This window comes from Natator depressus, chromosome 4 (genome assembly GCF_965152275.1).
Source record: "Natator depressus isolate rNatDep1 chromosome 4, rNatDep2.hap1, whole genome shotgun sequence".
Lineage (NCBI taxonomy): Eukaryota > Metazoa > Chordata > Testudines > Cheloniidae > Natator > Natator depressus.
The window spans coordinates 79226655-79243739 of record NC_134237.1 but is presented as its reverse complement, the minus strand read 5'-3'; the positions used below and the strand labels follow the sequence as shown (position 1 = coordinate 79243739).

Here is a 17085-nt window from a genome sequence, read left to right as displayed (position 1 = left end):
ATGTTTTTGGTGTAAATGCATGCATAAAAAGAGTATCTGTTTTAAATAAGCACCAGGAAAGGCAGGAGCTGCTTGGCTGACAAATTCTTGATTTGCAGACATCATATTTGGTGTAAATTTTGGTGCACCTCTCTCACATTTCATCCATCTTTGTCATTTATGACAAAGTTCTTCTGGTCAAGGACTTGGATTACCTTGCACATCTGCCCCCGACATGGCACATTCAGATGCTACTAATGTATAAGAAAAAGAAATTCCGCAGGGCGCTTCCCGCCTCCCATGAGGTGGTGAGTGTACTCCACTCCTGCTGATTTCCCTAGGTGTTAATGGTGAATGACAATTCATAAGGTGTAGTCAACATACTGAAGGATCAGGTCCAAAGGCTGCCTTTGTGCATGTATCTAGTAACAATACAGGTCAAGACTCATGAGGCAACTACACTAAAAACTGCTTGGGTGGCGAACCACAGGGCCTTTTGGCCTGAAGCCTCAATCTATGTGGGATCTAATTAAACCTCACATCATATAATGTGTTGCTGCTTCTCCAGTTACCACAGAACTACAGCAACCCATGAGGCTTCTATGGAGTTAAAAAGACTATACGACGAGACCTTTCCAAATAGCATAGAGTGCCACAAGCAACTGTCCTCAGGAATGCTCTCTCTAGTCTTTGGATCAAATGTTGTGCTCATTTACTTGTACAATTCCACTAAATTTCATAAGACTGCATGGGTACAAGTCAGCACTGAATGTGGCCCTGAGGTTTGCCAAAATAAACGGCCAACTGTTTAGATACACTGACTTCCTCCATTTGCTGATGTTACTAGCCTGGTTCTCTGACAAGAGGCAAAATGTTGACCAAAAACAACAACGTGACTCACACCAGATATAAAAAAACAGTTAAATATGTTTGAACAATGCATCTAAAACCCACATCCCATTTGCTTTCCTATTCAACTAAACTTCGCAAACAAGTTCAAAATGTAAGTAGGTGAAACTTACAAAGGCGGCAAGAGCTTGCCAGTTCTCAGGAGATAATGAATCAAAAAGTTATCATCTTTGCTTTCAAGAGGATTCTGGATTGTTGCTTCAGTGAGTCTGCTTTCAGTCTCACTCTGTCGCAATCCTGGCACATACTGCCACAGAACACACACGGAGATCAGAAAGACTTCACTTAAGATTCAGAAAAGGAGATGAAAAGTAAGGATGATTAGCAGTGTTTTCTATCAAGAAGAAATGGGGGAGGGGGAACAGGCATGAGAAGAGGCCAAGAATACAACACAGGGAAAAAAGAGAATAGATGATATAATGAGAAAGGGAAAATATTGTTCCAAAATGAGATGGGAAGATGGAGAAGAGAGCTCTAAAGGGTTATGGAAAAAAAAGGAAGGCAAAGTGGCAGCTTTTGAAATTCTAAGAGAAAAGCACTTAAGAATATTAAGGAAATAGAAAAGGTAAAAACAGGAAAAAAATTAAGCTACAGGAAGAAAAGGGAAAAGAAGAATTAAAGAAGGAAGTAAGGGATTCATGCATGGTTTTCTTTTAAAAAATACTTAACAGCTGCACAATTGACCCCTATGCTTTTCTTTGTGGTTGAAGGTACAGGCCCTGCAGTAGGAGGAAGTGGAAATGTCTCTCCCACAGGAAGTTGGAACAGCTGGGAAACAGGGGGAACCTAACAAACAAACAAAATAACTGTCCATTTACTTACATGCATCTTCACATTTAGGAAAGTGAAATAATTGTTTTACATCTGCACTTGAATGCAGCCCTGGAACAGTGGCAGGACTGCACTCACCAGAAGCTCCTGTTGGACTTCTCCCAGTGCAGCCTTCCAGGGCTTGCCAGCGTGCAGCAGGACCTGAGCCATGGTCTCACCTGCCTACACCCATCTTACCTGTGGGTATGGAACACTAATACCTGAACTAGCCAGTTCCCATTGTGCTCAGGTGGTGCAAATAGCCAAATTATAGCTGCTCCCTGCCTGGGACCACCTGGAGGAAGGGGGAGAAAGAGAATCTTCTTGTACTTGCAGTGTAACTCCCTGTGCAGAAATACTCCGTGTGCACGCACGCAGGACTTCCTCCCAGCTAGTGCAATCTATGATTGTTCAGCCATTATTTGTCCATATTCTTCTAGGACAGACTCCTGTTTAGCGTGGGTACTGGGTAGATTAATACTAAGCCATTAGAGAGGGGAAAGCTGACCTAATGCTAAAAACATGCAGAGTTTTCTCGCAACGAACAGGACAATACATTCCAGATTTTTTTTTTTTTTTAAACCGTTTCTCCATTTCTCTCTTAGTCAGGACAAAGATTTAATACTGAGACATAAGAATCTTTCCTTGCACATTTTTTCTTTTAATATTTCTTTTTCTCGGAGAACAAAATGGTTTGAATTGTATCTGAGTCTGTGGATATGTCTACACTGCAATTGGAGGTGTGACTGCAGCATATCTGATCTGGCTTTTATCCAACTAGTATGTGAGCATCAAGCGTAGAGAAGCCATTGCAGCACAGACTTGAGCAAGGGCTAGCAGCCCAGCTAGGGTCCCAGGCGGGTTTGTACAGCCCAGGCTGCTATTGTTTCACAGCTATCAATACCCTCACTAGTTAGCTTAAAGCTAGCGCAGGTATGTCTACAGTGCTGCAATGACAGCTCTGACAACAGTGCAGACATAAGGGGGGAGGGCGAGGAATTTTAGTTAACGGCCCAGAGAAGTGTCTCACAAGAAAGGGTTTGTAATGGTAATGGCCCTTTTGCAAACAAGGGAGAGAAGTTTCAAGTCTCAATCCGCCATTCCTGTGCACTCAAAAATTCCAAGTGAAGGTCTCTCATTTAAATGTTATTCAATGTTCTGGGTCTTCCTTCTTCTTTGCTGTATTATTCCACTAACAAAACATATAAGTATTACATATGGAAAACTGACAGGGAGGCCCCAACATCAATACCTACATGCCAACCATAGGAACAAGACTAAAAACAAGTGATTGGTGCACAAACACAGGACTCTTTGTGCCTACCACCGGATTGCAAGTCCAGTTACTCCAGAGTCAGAATAAGGAAATTTTCTTAAAGAAATCAAGGAAAATTTAAAAAATGAGGGGATAAATTAAAAAAAAAAAATACTCCAACTTCACTGAACAGAGAAATCAAATTGCTGTCTACTATAGTGACTAACATGGACCAAAATGTTAATGGAATGGAAGGGTACCTAGGAAACACCAGAGAGATGACAAAGGAAGTAATTTTGTTAAAAGAAACCAGTAAAATAGTCTTCACTGTCCTAAATGGACTAAACCAGGGGTTCTCAAACTGGGGATCGGGACCCTTAGGGGGTCACGAGGTTATTACATGGACATCGCAAGCTGTCAGCCTCCACCCCAAACCCCGCTTTGCCTCCAACATTTATAATGGTGTTAAATATACAAACAAGTGTTTTTAATTTATGGGGGGGTCACACTCAGAGGCTTGCTGTGTGAAAGGGGTCACTAGTACAAAAGTTTGAGAACCACTGGACTAGACACGTTCTAGGCTTCCCCCACTTGGAGCACTAGGACTCATGTATCTCCTCCCCCACCCTCAGCACAACTCTCTGAGCCATGTGGGCTTGGGGAAGAAAGAAATTCCAGGGAGGAGCCAGCCCCAGAGAAACTCTAGCTATCAGAAGCAATAGCAAGGTACCTCCGCAAGGACCATCAGACACTGATAATGTCATAAAACTGCTCTCTACAGTTTTCTCTCAGGACTGTTTGCTCCAACCTTCACCTACGCCGGTCTTATAGCCTCTCCACCTAAACCTCACTCCACCTGCCATTCATGCTCCCCTCCTTATTCTCCCTTCTCCTATTGTCCCTTCCTTTGCCTTTCCAATTAGATAATCCCCTCCTAATAAAACCCACCCAAGGCATTTTTAAAAAGAAATGTCAACCCTCACCCTGTTCGCTCTGCTTGTATGTTGGATCCCTTTCCCCTACCCTTTGTCTATTGAGACTGCAAGCTCTTCAGAGCAGGGATTGTCTATTATTTTGTGTGCCGAGCACAATGGCATGCTGATCTTGGTTGGACACCTAGGCACTACCGAAATACAATCGATCAATCTCTGCTCCACACCAGGCCTGCTAAGCTCAAGTGGAACCCTTCAGCTTATGGAGCCAAGGTTTAAACTCCTGTTCATGGCCAATGAAGGGTCCACGTCTTTGGAACTCACTCCACCAGAGGTCAGGCTGAGTTCACATCTCACCATCTCTAGATAAAATTGCAAGACTGGAGATCTTTGTTTGCAGAGGAGCCGTGGCCGGTGCCAGGTACCCAGAGTGGAGGCTGCTTTGGCCCCTCAAGCAGCGACCAGCTCCAGGATGGGTGAAGGGGCAGCATGGGCCTGAGTTACAGCCTGGGTGGACAGATTCCTGCTGGGAGGAGCAGGGGCCTGTTTGCCTGGTTTGTCCTCTGCCCCAGGTCCATGAACTTCTGCCCCAGGGCCAGAGAGAGGACTGCCCGGGACAGCAGGGAGAAGGGACAGGCGAGTGTCACAGACTCTGCCAAGAAGAGCAGCCTCTGCTGCAGGGTCGGTGTGACTCAGTCAGGGAGAGGCAAGGCTCAGGAAGCTGGAGCCAGGTGCTAGAGCCCAGCTCCACTTCAGAGCTTGGAGTCCAGGCTGAGCCCCAAGAGTGAGTGGATAGCTGCAGCTGGGGCTGGGTGTATCTGGCCGGGTTCAGAGCAGGGGCTCTGGTGTGAGAGGAATAGCTGGAGCTGGGATAATGAGGCTGTTTGTGTTGGGAAGGGGCGCGCAACTGGAACTTTGGAGTGTGTGGGGGGATTCAGAGCTGGGGTTTTGGATGGACATTTGGTTTGGGAGATCCATGTTCAGATCCGGCATCTTGGGTATATTTGGTGTTGGAGCTGGGGAAGTTGAAGGAATGTCTGAAGTTGGTTGTTTGGGATGTGAGTAGGGCTAAGATATGTTTGAATCTGGGGGGCTGGATCTGGGCTGCACCTGTCGCTTCTCCCTGGAGTCCTGTGTTTTCTCTGGACGATCCGGTCCCCCTTTCACCATGTAGCTATATTTGGCACTAGTGCAATCGCTACTGGAATACTGTTCTGGTGCCCACAATTCAGGAAGGATGTTGATACATTGGAGAGAGTTCAGAGAAGAGCCATTAGAACAATTAAAGGATTAAAAATATGCCTTATAGTGAAAGACTCAAGAAGATCATTTAGATTAACAAAGAGAAAGTTTAGGGGTGACATGATTACAGTCTATAAGTGCCCACATGGGGAACAAACATTTAATAATGGGCTCTTCAATCTGGCACAGAAAGGTATAACATGATCCAATGGCTGGACGTTGAAGCTAGACAAATTCAGACTGGAAATAAGACATAAATACTTAACGGTGAGAGTAATTAAATATTGGAGGAGCTTACACCAAGGGTTGCAGTGGATTCTCCATCACTCACTATTTTAAAAACAAGATTGGATGTTTTTCTAAAAGATCTGCTCTACGGATTATTTTGGGGAAATTCTAAGGCCTATGTTATTTGGGAGGTCAGACTAGATGACCACAATGGTTCCTCCTGGCCTTGGAATTTATGAATATATTACTTGAAAAGAAATAATTCATGAAAATAATAAATAAGAGGGATTTTTTTAAATGACAGAATGATAGTTACTAAAGAAATGAGCTGCTTCAGGCCTGTGTCAGCTTGTGTGGGTGCCTGCTGGACCAGAGGACCCAGACCCAATATGTTTCATAGTAAAGTTGCCAACAGAAATACGGCGACTAAATATAGTACCAATACAGTAGTTGCAGTATATTTACGGGAACACCAGAAGGTTTTTTCTATAGGGTGCAATAAGAAGATAGAGATAACCTAGCTTCAAAGAACACAACATACTTATTTTCCTGATTTTGAGCACCCTCACAGAGGTTCAAAACAAAGAAAGGTTTTACCAACCAAAATGTGTAAATCTTATTTACATACCCACCCGAAGTTCAAATTGTTTAGAAAACTAGCTCCTATGTTTTCTGGGACACTGCCTCAGCCAAACACCTACTAAAAAAAAGTGTGAGAAAAAAATGAAGTGGCTGACTCAGTCTTTGAAGAATTCAATACTAGCACTGGGAAAAATAGTGTGAAAGCAATTGCGGGCATTCATGCAAATAAAAATGCAAATTTTCTTTTATAATATTCACATCACACTTTATTAGATTTCTAAGAAAATGAGTGACTAGATTTTGGTCACAAAAATGTTTGCAGAAAGAGAAAATGTAGTGAATGCTTATGCAAATATTCATAGTTGAAGGGCTCACAGGGCCATCATGAAAGGTTTCGTGCATTTGGGAGTAGGGTTGCCAAACCCCCCCGGTTTTGCAGGAAGTCTCCCGGAATCATGCCATATCTTCCAGAGGCTACTGAAGCCAAACCGAGAGATTTTAGGTGCTGAATGGCAAACAGCGCAGTGGGGCTAAGGCAGGCTCCCTGCCTGCCCTGGCTCTGCACCACTCTCAAAAGCGGCTGGCATGTCCCTGAGGCCTCCGGGGGGGGGGGGGGGGGACATTTATGGCACACAGGCAGCCAAACATATCACAAAACGCAAAATAAGAGTTATGAATATTCAAAGCAAGTCATGGAGAAAATTAATGAGCAATTACAGGCTGAAATATGTCTGCAGAAGACATTCATATTTATTTACATTCATATTCATAAAAAGGTGCCTATCCAGGATCCTCTCACATAAAACTGTGAAATCCATGTGAAACCTAACAAGCTAATCTACATCTAGCAGCCTCGCCATACCACAAAGCTCAAAAGAAAGACACCTAACCAACCAAAATGCTAAAATACATGAAATGATTTAGAATAAACAATTCATAAAAGTCACAAGTCTGAGAGTGGTTAATGTACTAACACAAAAAAAGAATTACATTCGTTGAATAAGTGTTGACTGGAGATAGCTCCAGTCAATGTTGACTTTTTCTGTGCGGGACAGAAGGACATCACAGAGATTTTTGATCTGTGCCATTTCTGACAATGGCAAACAATATCTTGCCTGAAGATCATGCTAATTACGTAGCTCCAAGTAGTTTACAGCTTTGAGTGTGATAAAGCTATATGGTGCTAAGCGATGGCATATGTGACAATAATGCTAACATGACAGCTTAGCAATACATTTCACTGTGAGATACATTATAATCAGTATAATCATTATACAGTAGTTACCTTAGTTATGCAATGAAGCGAATTGCCTTGGCTTTTTTATATGAAGGTTACAAGTCCAACATGGTATCTACATTCTTGCCCTTTTTGCTTTAATGTCTAAAGAGTTTCCCATAGGAGCAGTGACATCTGGCATCTTGGGAGATGCTCCTTTTTCTTCTCCCTGCCTGCAAATGGAGAATGGTTAATATTTATACTGGGTGAGATTCTGTGCTGAGCTTTGAAGAGGCGGCACAAAACTCACAACCCGGGAGGAGGTGGGCGAAGGTGGGCTTTATGCCCTTCAGCCACCTTTGCACCCTCCCAACCGCAGGCTGCTCTGCGGCTCCCAACACAATTTAGTTACCCAGCAGCCTTCCCAGGCTGCCTTATGGGCCGCAGCAGTTCTTGGAATCTCGGCAGTGCAGCATACTGAAGACTCACTTCTACACACCCCTTCTGTCCTTGGTACTGTGGCTTATGAATCATTCTTGGAAGGCAGCTTTAGGGCTCTTCTTCATGGTTTCTGCACTGAAGAAATCCTCCCCCAGGCAGATCTGGGGCTTTTAAAGCCCCTTGACACCACTCTGATCCCTTTGCTCAGTGTCAAGGGGCAGAGTGAGGATGAGGACCTCCCCCCTGTATTTAAAGGATAAGTAGGCATGTCTTAAGTATTAGTGGTCTTAACGGCCACACTTTGATATTTTCTATCAATGTAGTTATTTGACTGGAGATTGCTTTAAAGTGTTGACTGTCTGGATTGGTGATCTGTCCAAAAAAGGAAGTAGTATGGACTTCAAGGACAATTTATAAAATAAGAATGGAAACAGCCAAAGGTCCAGAACTTTGGCTGCATTATTAAATGCTCCTATAATAAATAAATTAAGCAACATATTCACTAAAATGGACTATGGCCTTCAGGCCTTGGGGAGGTAAGAACACCCTTGTGTTACATGTAAAAGTTGTTCAGGTGCTACATTTAATTCCCCCACAACCCCATCCCACATTTTTTAATATGCAATCCTTCCTTTAGATGGGGAAATGACCCTATGTAAAGTCTTAGAGGTCCAAATAGGTTTCCAGTCACAGTTTGCATTTATGTAGCAGCCATTTGCAGCAGTGACAGTGTAAGGGATGGTAATACCCAGAGCAAAATATGTGGTGGACTGATTGGTAAAAGCGCAACTGTTTCCCTCCCAACACATCTCTGCAAAGTAAGCAAGAAGGCAGTAAGGCCATGTGCAGTCTCTCTTGTGATTTGAAAACCATCTATTAAAACTTGCTGCAAAGTTGATAGGGAAACACATGTAAGACAGATACCAAAATGAGATAGACATCACATCCCTCCTATAGACACATCCCATTCTGCCAGGGAGTGAACAGACAAGACAATTTTGCTCCTGTCTGGTACGTCAGCCGCCCTTGTTCCATCTCATAGCTGGTGATTAATTACTCTTCAGTAAAGCAACTCATCCAAGACCAGTCTTAGAAACAGAAAAACACTGAAGAAATCTTATACCTCACTGGGAAGTTCTTTGCCCTACCTGTGAAACTGAAAGTAATGCAACAAACAAATCAAGTGGAAACGTAAGGCAACATTTCTGATTACTGAAAGTTTGTGCAGGTATCTAAGGACTTGCAGCAGAGGCAAGAAAAAAACAATTATGCTGGTTATATGAACTATTTAAACAGCACTGAGTACACTTTTTGCACCATGAAAATAATACAATAAAAGTAATTCTGATGGAAATGAAACTTCTTTTGAAATCAAATACACAAACAAACCTGTTTTATGAGCAACATGGTATTCTGTGACACAGTGTTTTGCTATCCACACTTAGTCCTGGCTTTATTTCAATATAATATGAACTGGCCCCTCTACTGTTCTGTTACAGCAGAACCTCAGATCTACGAACCCCTCAGGAATGTAGGTTATTCATAATTCTGAAATGTTTGCAACTCTGAACAAAACATTATGGTTGTCCTCTCAAAAGTTTACAACTGAACATTGACTTAATACAGCTTTGAAACTTTACTATGCAGAAGAAAAATGCTGCTTTTAATCATCGTAATTTAAATGAAACAAGCAAAGAAACATTTTCTTATTCTTGTCAAATTTTTTTTTTAAACTTTCCCTTTATTTTTTTAGTAGTATACATTTCACACAGTACTGTTCTGTAGAGAGTGTGTGTGTGTGTGTGTGTGTGTGTCCCCTGCTGCCTGATTGCACGCTTCCGGTTCCAAATGAGGTGAGTCGTTGACCGGTCAGCGTTCATAACTCTGAGGTTCTACTGCAGTTTGTTAAGTTGACAGAGTCTGTAATTCATTGAATTGCTGCCATCTCTATGTTGTTTTCTTACGTCACACTATTTGTTACAGCTTTGAATAAAAACTAGCCTTGCTGTAATTCTAATTTAGAAGACTAAATTATCCAGATAACGCCATATATGAATGCAATCACCAAACATCCCTCAGAAAGCTAAATTAAATGTACTGTCGTAATAAAATAACGAGAAGCATTCTTTCAGGCATATGCAAAGTCTGGTAATAGTTATGATGTATGGAAAAATTTAGTACTATTTAGTAACAGTTATGGATAAGTTCAGAACTATTTCACCTCTAGATGTAAAAAATAGGATTTGGGAGCTGTTTTTCAAAAAAGCAAAATTTCCTTCTGCTTCCCTTATTCTTGATAATCAAGATATTTCTTTTCTTTGTATATTTTATTAATTGGACATAGAACAGCATACAAATAGGAGTAACAGTATTAAAGAATAAAACAACATCATCATAAGAGCCATTATTAAAATACTGAATGGTTCAGAGGGGCTGCTAATGAGATATTTCTAGATCACTTATTCAAAATCTGGCCAAAGTCAGTAGTGACTAAAAACTGGGTGGGCTCTATGAAGTAAGCTGGCAATTCACACCAATAAGGGGCTTTGCTGACCCCTTACTCATGGCAATACATAATTTGCATGATAGCCTTAATATGCATCAAGATTAATGCAAAAATAAAATAAAACGGAGCATGTGTGTGTACACAACATAAAAAACAACTTCACAAGTCACAATATGTCCCAAAACTAAAGGATTGGTTTGTGTTCACATTTTGACTCCAATATTTGTTAGTAAGCCTGTGAACATAAGCACATGATAGTTTGTGCAAGCTAACTGAGATCAGTGAAGACAGAGCCTGGCATCCAAGTCTGGGAAATTCCGATTGTAAACATATGTTAGTTTTCAATCTAGATCATCAGCCTAAACTTAGAGACATTTCATACAACAAATCAAGTACTGATTTAGGTCATGATCCTGCGAACACTTACATACATGCTTAACTTTACTCATGTGAGGAGTACTATTAACTTCAATGAGTTACTCACAGGAGTCAAATGAAGCACAAGTGTGTGTTGGATCAGGGCTTAAGTGTGGTCAGCTTTGTTTCTTTTTTGAAGAATATACTTAAAATTAAAATATAACAATAAGAAATCTGTTTGGCCATTCACTGTCTTTTCCAATAGATTTTTTAGAGAGGGTTAGGAGGTACCAGATGAGTATACAACACATAGCGTATTGCAAAGTGGAGGATGTGAAGGACTAGCTAGGAGGGGCATGGATGTGTATGGAAAATGTGGAAGATGTATAATTTAAGATGGGTTGGCCTTTAATACCACATGGCAGCATATCATTTTCATGAAGGGAGCTGAACTTTCAAAAATATGGAAAATGCTGCAGCAGACCTGGATTTTACATACTTGACAGAACCCCTTTAACCAGCTGTGTCTGAAAATCAGGAAGATCTGAGTTATGAGTGACTATATGCTTATCCTCTGTCCTAAATCTGTGGCCAATTGACCCTTTTTGCACATTTAGGCCAAGAATAAGTGACCTGATTTTAAAAAGTGTTGCGTTTCCAGCTGTTCCCATTGTATTTAGAAGCCTAAATATGGATTTAGAAGCCTGACTTTATAATCCTATTTTTGAAAATCTTTGAATAGTTTTTTTGCTACAGTAGATAGTGATTTTCTGTTCACTGTATGCTACATATTTTAGTTCAAATATTAAAAGTCTGACCACTCTCCCTAAAAAAACTGAGGAGACTCAGAACTAAAGCAAAACTATGAGCTCTGTTTCTCAAAGTTGGACCTACATTTTGCAGCATAAATGGCACACAACATAAATAAAAAAATCCAGATGAACAAACAGAACATCCAACAAACTTGTATCCTGGCATGGAAGATCAGTTACCAGAAAAAGTTTCAGCCTTAACTGTGAATTGCTTTTTTTCCAGTTGACAATCTGAACAACATTTTTTTTTTTTAAACTCCCTCAGCTCCGTGACTGCCCACTGGAAAAAGTTCCCAGGATCCCTGCCTCCGACTGCCCTGCCAAACTACCTGCCCCTTGCACTCTCTAATTCCAATATCGAGCAGAAGTTAGGAGCTTTGTTATGTATCCTGCTAGTGCATTTGGGGGGCGGGGGGAGAAGAGACTAGGAAATTCTCAGACACACAAAAAGAAAAGAAAAGGAAAAGAAGAACTTTGGTAGGCTGGGGTGTGAAACCTAAGAAACAGAGCTGAGTTTAAACTTAAAAGAAACCAAACACTGGAAAGCATCGTCATTAAAAACTGTATTAAGAGAAGCTGAACATCCATTAAAAATACTTCCCTAATAATACTTTTCCATGTAAACAATTTCTGCAGTTGCCACAGGATGCTGTATGACTATAAACAGGAGAAGAGGTGCCTGCACAATTGTGAAGAGGAGGGGAGGCACCAATGTGACACTCTGACTATTAATATGCAGTCGATACAATGAAAAAATTTAAGAATCTCTGCTCTACTAAGCCATACAGAGGTTGCGCCAACCATGACCTTCTTTATAGCTACATGGAGTCTACAGAAAAAACAAACACCCATACTTTACCGTTGTGTCATGTATTTTGCTTTTCACAAAACAAAAACAATACCAAGAACTCATATGGGCACAGCTGCGTCCAAATAACTGTGGTCATTAATGATAGACAACCATGCCAGGCCTCACTAAATACGTACTGCTACTCTGGTTTCAGGAGGGTTCTACAACTTAGAAAACAGTGAGCAGGAGAGGATTCATAAATTAACGGCCCTACTCCCATATGCTAGATTTATGAAATCCAGATGATGCATTAGCCCAGTCCCAACCACCTTGCCATGGCAGAGCAGAAGACATCACTGAAGATCTGGGCTTTGTGATAAAGGAGGAGCATACCCTCCCTATGCACTTGGTGCCAGAGCCCAGTCACTCTCCTCAGGGCAACAGAACTGCACCAGGACTGCTGCTGTTGGGGTGCTTTGTGGCTCCAGAGGAGGGGGAAGAATTTGCTCTCATAAATAAAATGTACATAAATAATATATGATGTGACTGTATGGTGTAAACCTCCCCCACTCCACCCCTCCCCCCCAAATTCAATATGTGGATGTCCAGATGTTGGAGAGAAAAATATACGTAAACTACAAACGTCAACACTTTGGAAACTAAATCCAACAGGCTTTGGCCTTTTGAAGACACAACACACAAAAATAGATAGTCAAAAAGTAAAAGTAATCAGAACAAAAAAAAATCCCTTTAATTCTAGGAGCTGACTCTGCAGAACCTCTTGCACAGAAAAGCCACACGCTTAATATATTTCACTCCAACTCTAACTTCCTATAATGCAAAGCAATTTAAATGTTTAAGCCTCTTAACTTTAGCTGAAGATATGCGCATGTGATAAAACAGGTATAATTGTTCACGGTAATATCTTAGTGAAATCATTTAATGTAAACATTTGCTAACACTGCACTTTAAATACTCCATTTCAGAGTTGTGTAATTTCTACTGAAAGTTCCAACATTTAGACATTTGCTTTCTTTGTGGTACATTCCTTGAATATTTAAACACTCAGGATTATCACTGGTGCTGAATTAAACAAGTCATCCTAACACCTAAAGTATTGACTAGGCAGTTGACTTCTCCATGGAGATCACTTCCAAGGGGTTGTTATGGGTTATACAAGTTATCCCCTTTCACCACTGAAGAAGTGGGGAAAAAAATCTTAAAGAAATGTTCTCTCACAGTTTTTCTGTTGGGATTAATACAACAAATTTTTTATTTGTAATTCTGAAGCTTTGCTTACTATAGTAGAGTAGTTTTACCACAATCTAATTGTTTAATAAGTTAAATACCCTAAAGTTAAGTCTTTTAGAAACCTACTTGTGACTTTTTCTTAACTTTAATAACTTTATGGGAATAATTATTAGGGAACAAATCCTGCTCAGAACAAACTCCAGCAGAACACTGGATTTAGCCCTTCATTGCCTCCAAAACTATACAGTTACTCTCATTTTACTCATACATTAATTTCTGGTTCAACCTGCCACCGCAAAAAAAAATATCCCTATTGAAATGAACAGGGAGTTTTGTGTACAAAACCAATGGCAGGATATGGCTCATTCATAAGAGGGAAGGGTTATCACTTTATGGTACCATCTACTTATTTAAGGCCAGATTCTGATTAAGTAGTACCCTACCCTGAGGGCAGTACCATTCATTTTAGTGGTACTACTCCTGCAGTATGGTACTGCTCAATGTGAGTAATGATATCAGAATCTGGCCCTTAAAATTAAGATTAAAAATGAGGAATGATTCTACACATATTCCGCATTAAAAGTCTGCTGATTTCAATGTTTGCAGTTGATCTTTGATCTTTCGTGACCTTTTGACCATGATCAAGTGAACTGTGAATTTGCTCTTTGGTACTTTTTCTGGGAGGAAATATCCTGCATATGCAAAGGTGTGGACTCAATGGGCCTGATTCTCCTTTCACACTTGTGTAAACTGGGAGTTACTTCATTGTAATTAATGGCATTAAATTGGTACGCGAGTACATGGAGAATCAGACCCACTGATCCAATAGGTCTTTTTCAACTTTAACCTCTAATCATAGTGCCGTGATAGAAAAGCCAATATATGGAAAGAAAACATTAAAATATTCACCCATGTATTGCCACTTGTAAGGTCAGCTGCTGAATTTATGACTCACTTCACTATCTAAGATTACAGAAACTTTTTAAAAAAATCAGTAAAACATATGTAAGTAAGTTTATGGGTATTTGATATATTCTTAATAAGAACCAGAGAAGCAAACATTAAACTTCCAATATGTATCAGAATGACGCAGGGTATAGAATCAGAATACATCTACGTTGGAGTTATTCTGTGTATTTAATTAAGTACACACTATGAAGACCGAGTTTTAACAGTAGACAGACCAGTAACAGGAACATACAGAAGTCAGCCTCCTGTGATTAATCTAAATTTTATCATGGTGGTTAACAGCATTTCTACAGGTCAAAGAAATAGTGGCTGGTTTTCAGATTTTTTGGGTTTGAATTCTTGTGTTTTCCAGTTAAGCTTATTTTTATATAAAGCGCCTTAATTTGCTGTAATTTTTTTTGTACTTTGTTTTACACCCTGCATATGTCATGCTACTTTCACTATTTTTCCGAACATTTATGTTTTTCTTTTGCTAAGAAAATATTGCCACAACACTGACTGTAATTACTGACATCAATGTCTAAATTAAACACCTGGGCATGTGCACAATCCATACATCAACAGAATATATTCATGTCAATACATAAAGATTTCATTTCCAAAAGCAGTATTTGATACACAGATGCTCAGATACTATGGTGATGGGCACATTATAAAAAACTAGTCAACATAAAGGTGCAAGTTAAAGAGAGGCAGCCTGCACTTTTAACCTTAAAAAGGATAAAATTATAATTATATGAGTATATATAATCTTTACCTCTGTTGTGCACCTGCATTCAATAACACTATTTACTTCACAACACTGTTGTATATTTTATATTTCTGCAACATCATTTATAGTCGGACAGGGAAAGTCTGTTTCCATTTGACGTATGGTTGTGCAACACTAGCAAAATTCAGTCTCCTCCTCCGTTGCCGTCAAACCAAAAATGGCAAGATCAGTTCATGTATCCCATGCAGAGTTTGAGTTTTTAGGTTCATGTTTACCAAGGAGCAGTGCCGGAAAATTCTGGCCTATGGCAATTGAGGTGAATAATTACATCTCTCTAGGGACCCAATCCTGTTAAGTGCTCAGCACCGTCAGCGTGATGAAAATGGTTCCTTTGGGGGAAGAGAGAGACTCCAATCCTGCAGTCTTTCCGCAGGAAATTTCCTAAAATATCAAAGGAAGTTTTGCATGAGGACTGATGAAGAACTGGAGGAGGTGGAACCTAGTAGCATCAGGACACCAAACCCGATGCCCAGTATGAATCAGGAGTTGACATTATACTTAACTAGGAAATATAAGTTTATTCCAAGCCTTCCCTCCAAGATGAGGCCCAGGATTCAGAAGGATTTTTTTTTGGGGGGGGGGGGGAGGGGAAGAGGAGGAGAAAGGTCGGGGGAAGGAAATTGGCTGGAGAAGGGGTAGGTGGGAAACGAAACTGGCGATTGAAATAATAAAAATGAAAATAAAACATTCCTTTGGGAACGTCACAACCTGCTGTGCAAATAGAGAATGCGTGATGATCTTCATGCTATTAATATGTATAATTAGAAGATTCTGGAACGTTATGTGAAGCATTTGGGGGGAGGGCTGATAGCAGGCTATGAGTTTAAAGGGTGTAAAGCCTCTGATCTTCTTCAGCTCTGCGTATTTTCCACATTTGTGATAAATGATCTCCAAAAGAGGCGTGGGCGGCACCCAAAACAAGCAGATTCAACAAAGAGTAACACAGAGTTGCCACTCTGATTTTCACAGGATTGTGACATATTATGTAAGGCTAGCCCTTCCACTCCCTCCTAACGCACACAAGTGCCACAATTTATTTCTGGTAAGAGGAAAAGTCCCTCCTTTAAAGCTATCATCATCATCACCATCACCACCACCACCATGACAGAATTCCCTATCTTGGGGTCTTGTGCTTCCACAAAGAACTCTCCTAGCTCTCAAAAGTATGGCCCTCCAAAGGATTAGTAGGTATGTCCCTCCCCACTCCCATCCATTTAACCTGCCAGAAATTCAGTCCTACTTTGAACTTTCCAGTCAATCCTCCTGTGCTTCAAAACATATAATGTCATGTAATGATAAACTGTCACAACATTAACTTTCAGGGGGAATAAAAACCAATTTTTATTTTAAATTAAATATATTTAATAATACATTAAATAAACCTATTTAAAATTAAATATGAAATGATGCTATGTTAAGGTCAAAACTTACTATATTCTATGAAAATCATTTAAATTAAAAATTTATATACTAAAGCAGTACACGTTTGCTGCCAAGTTTTAAAGAAAGTCAATCCCCTGAAGTGGTGGAAGTTACTGGCTAAGCACCTGGACCCAGAGTTTATTGGAAGCGCTCAACCAGCTTTGGATAGAAGCAGACTCTTCTGTAGATGCAGAGAGAATATTTTCTTCGTTTCAATTTATTCAACTAGTTCAGTTTAATGGCTAGTTCATTCAAAGTTGAGAAACCGCCTGGGAGCTGAAAAGGCAGGCAGCTTGTTTCCCTCTTTCAATCTATTAATAAAAATAGTGTGAGAGGATGAGATCCACTAGTTCTCAAATCTTGAAGGACACAGTGACCAGAAACAATTAGTTGAATTCACTAACTTCAGATAATACTTCTTTTGTTTAATAAATCAGTTTGTTTTAAACAAAAAACAACATTTTGATAAGAAAACAAAAGTTTAGTTTATGTATCCAGCATATTTAAGGTATTTCTATTTAAGTAATAAAAAACATTTTAAGACGATAATTTATGCATTTATAATTGACTTCCAATTTCCATCCAAATGCAGCTGGACACAACTGAGTAAAA

At 40.2% G+C, this 17085-nt stretch overlaps 1 protein-coding gene across 4 annotated transcripts in view; it reads right to left on the bottom strand.

Annotated features, from left to right (window-relative positions):
- Window positions 1-17085, bottom strand: part of STOX2 (storkhead box 2) — a 225428-nt gene that overhangs the window by 74895 nt on the left and 133448 nt on the right. Inside the window, exon 2 of one of the 4 annotated variants that reach the window (XM_074951240.1) lies at window positions 7223-7386. The exons of the other annotated variants lie outside the window; for them this stretch is intronic. The gene's annotated coding sequence lies outside the window, so the exon portion shown is untranslated. The remainder of the gene's footprint in view (window positions 1-7222; window positions 7387-17085) is intronic. 4 annotated transcript variants of the gene reach the window in all.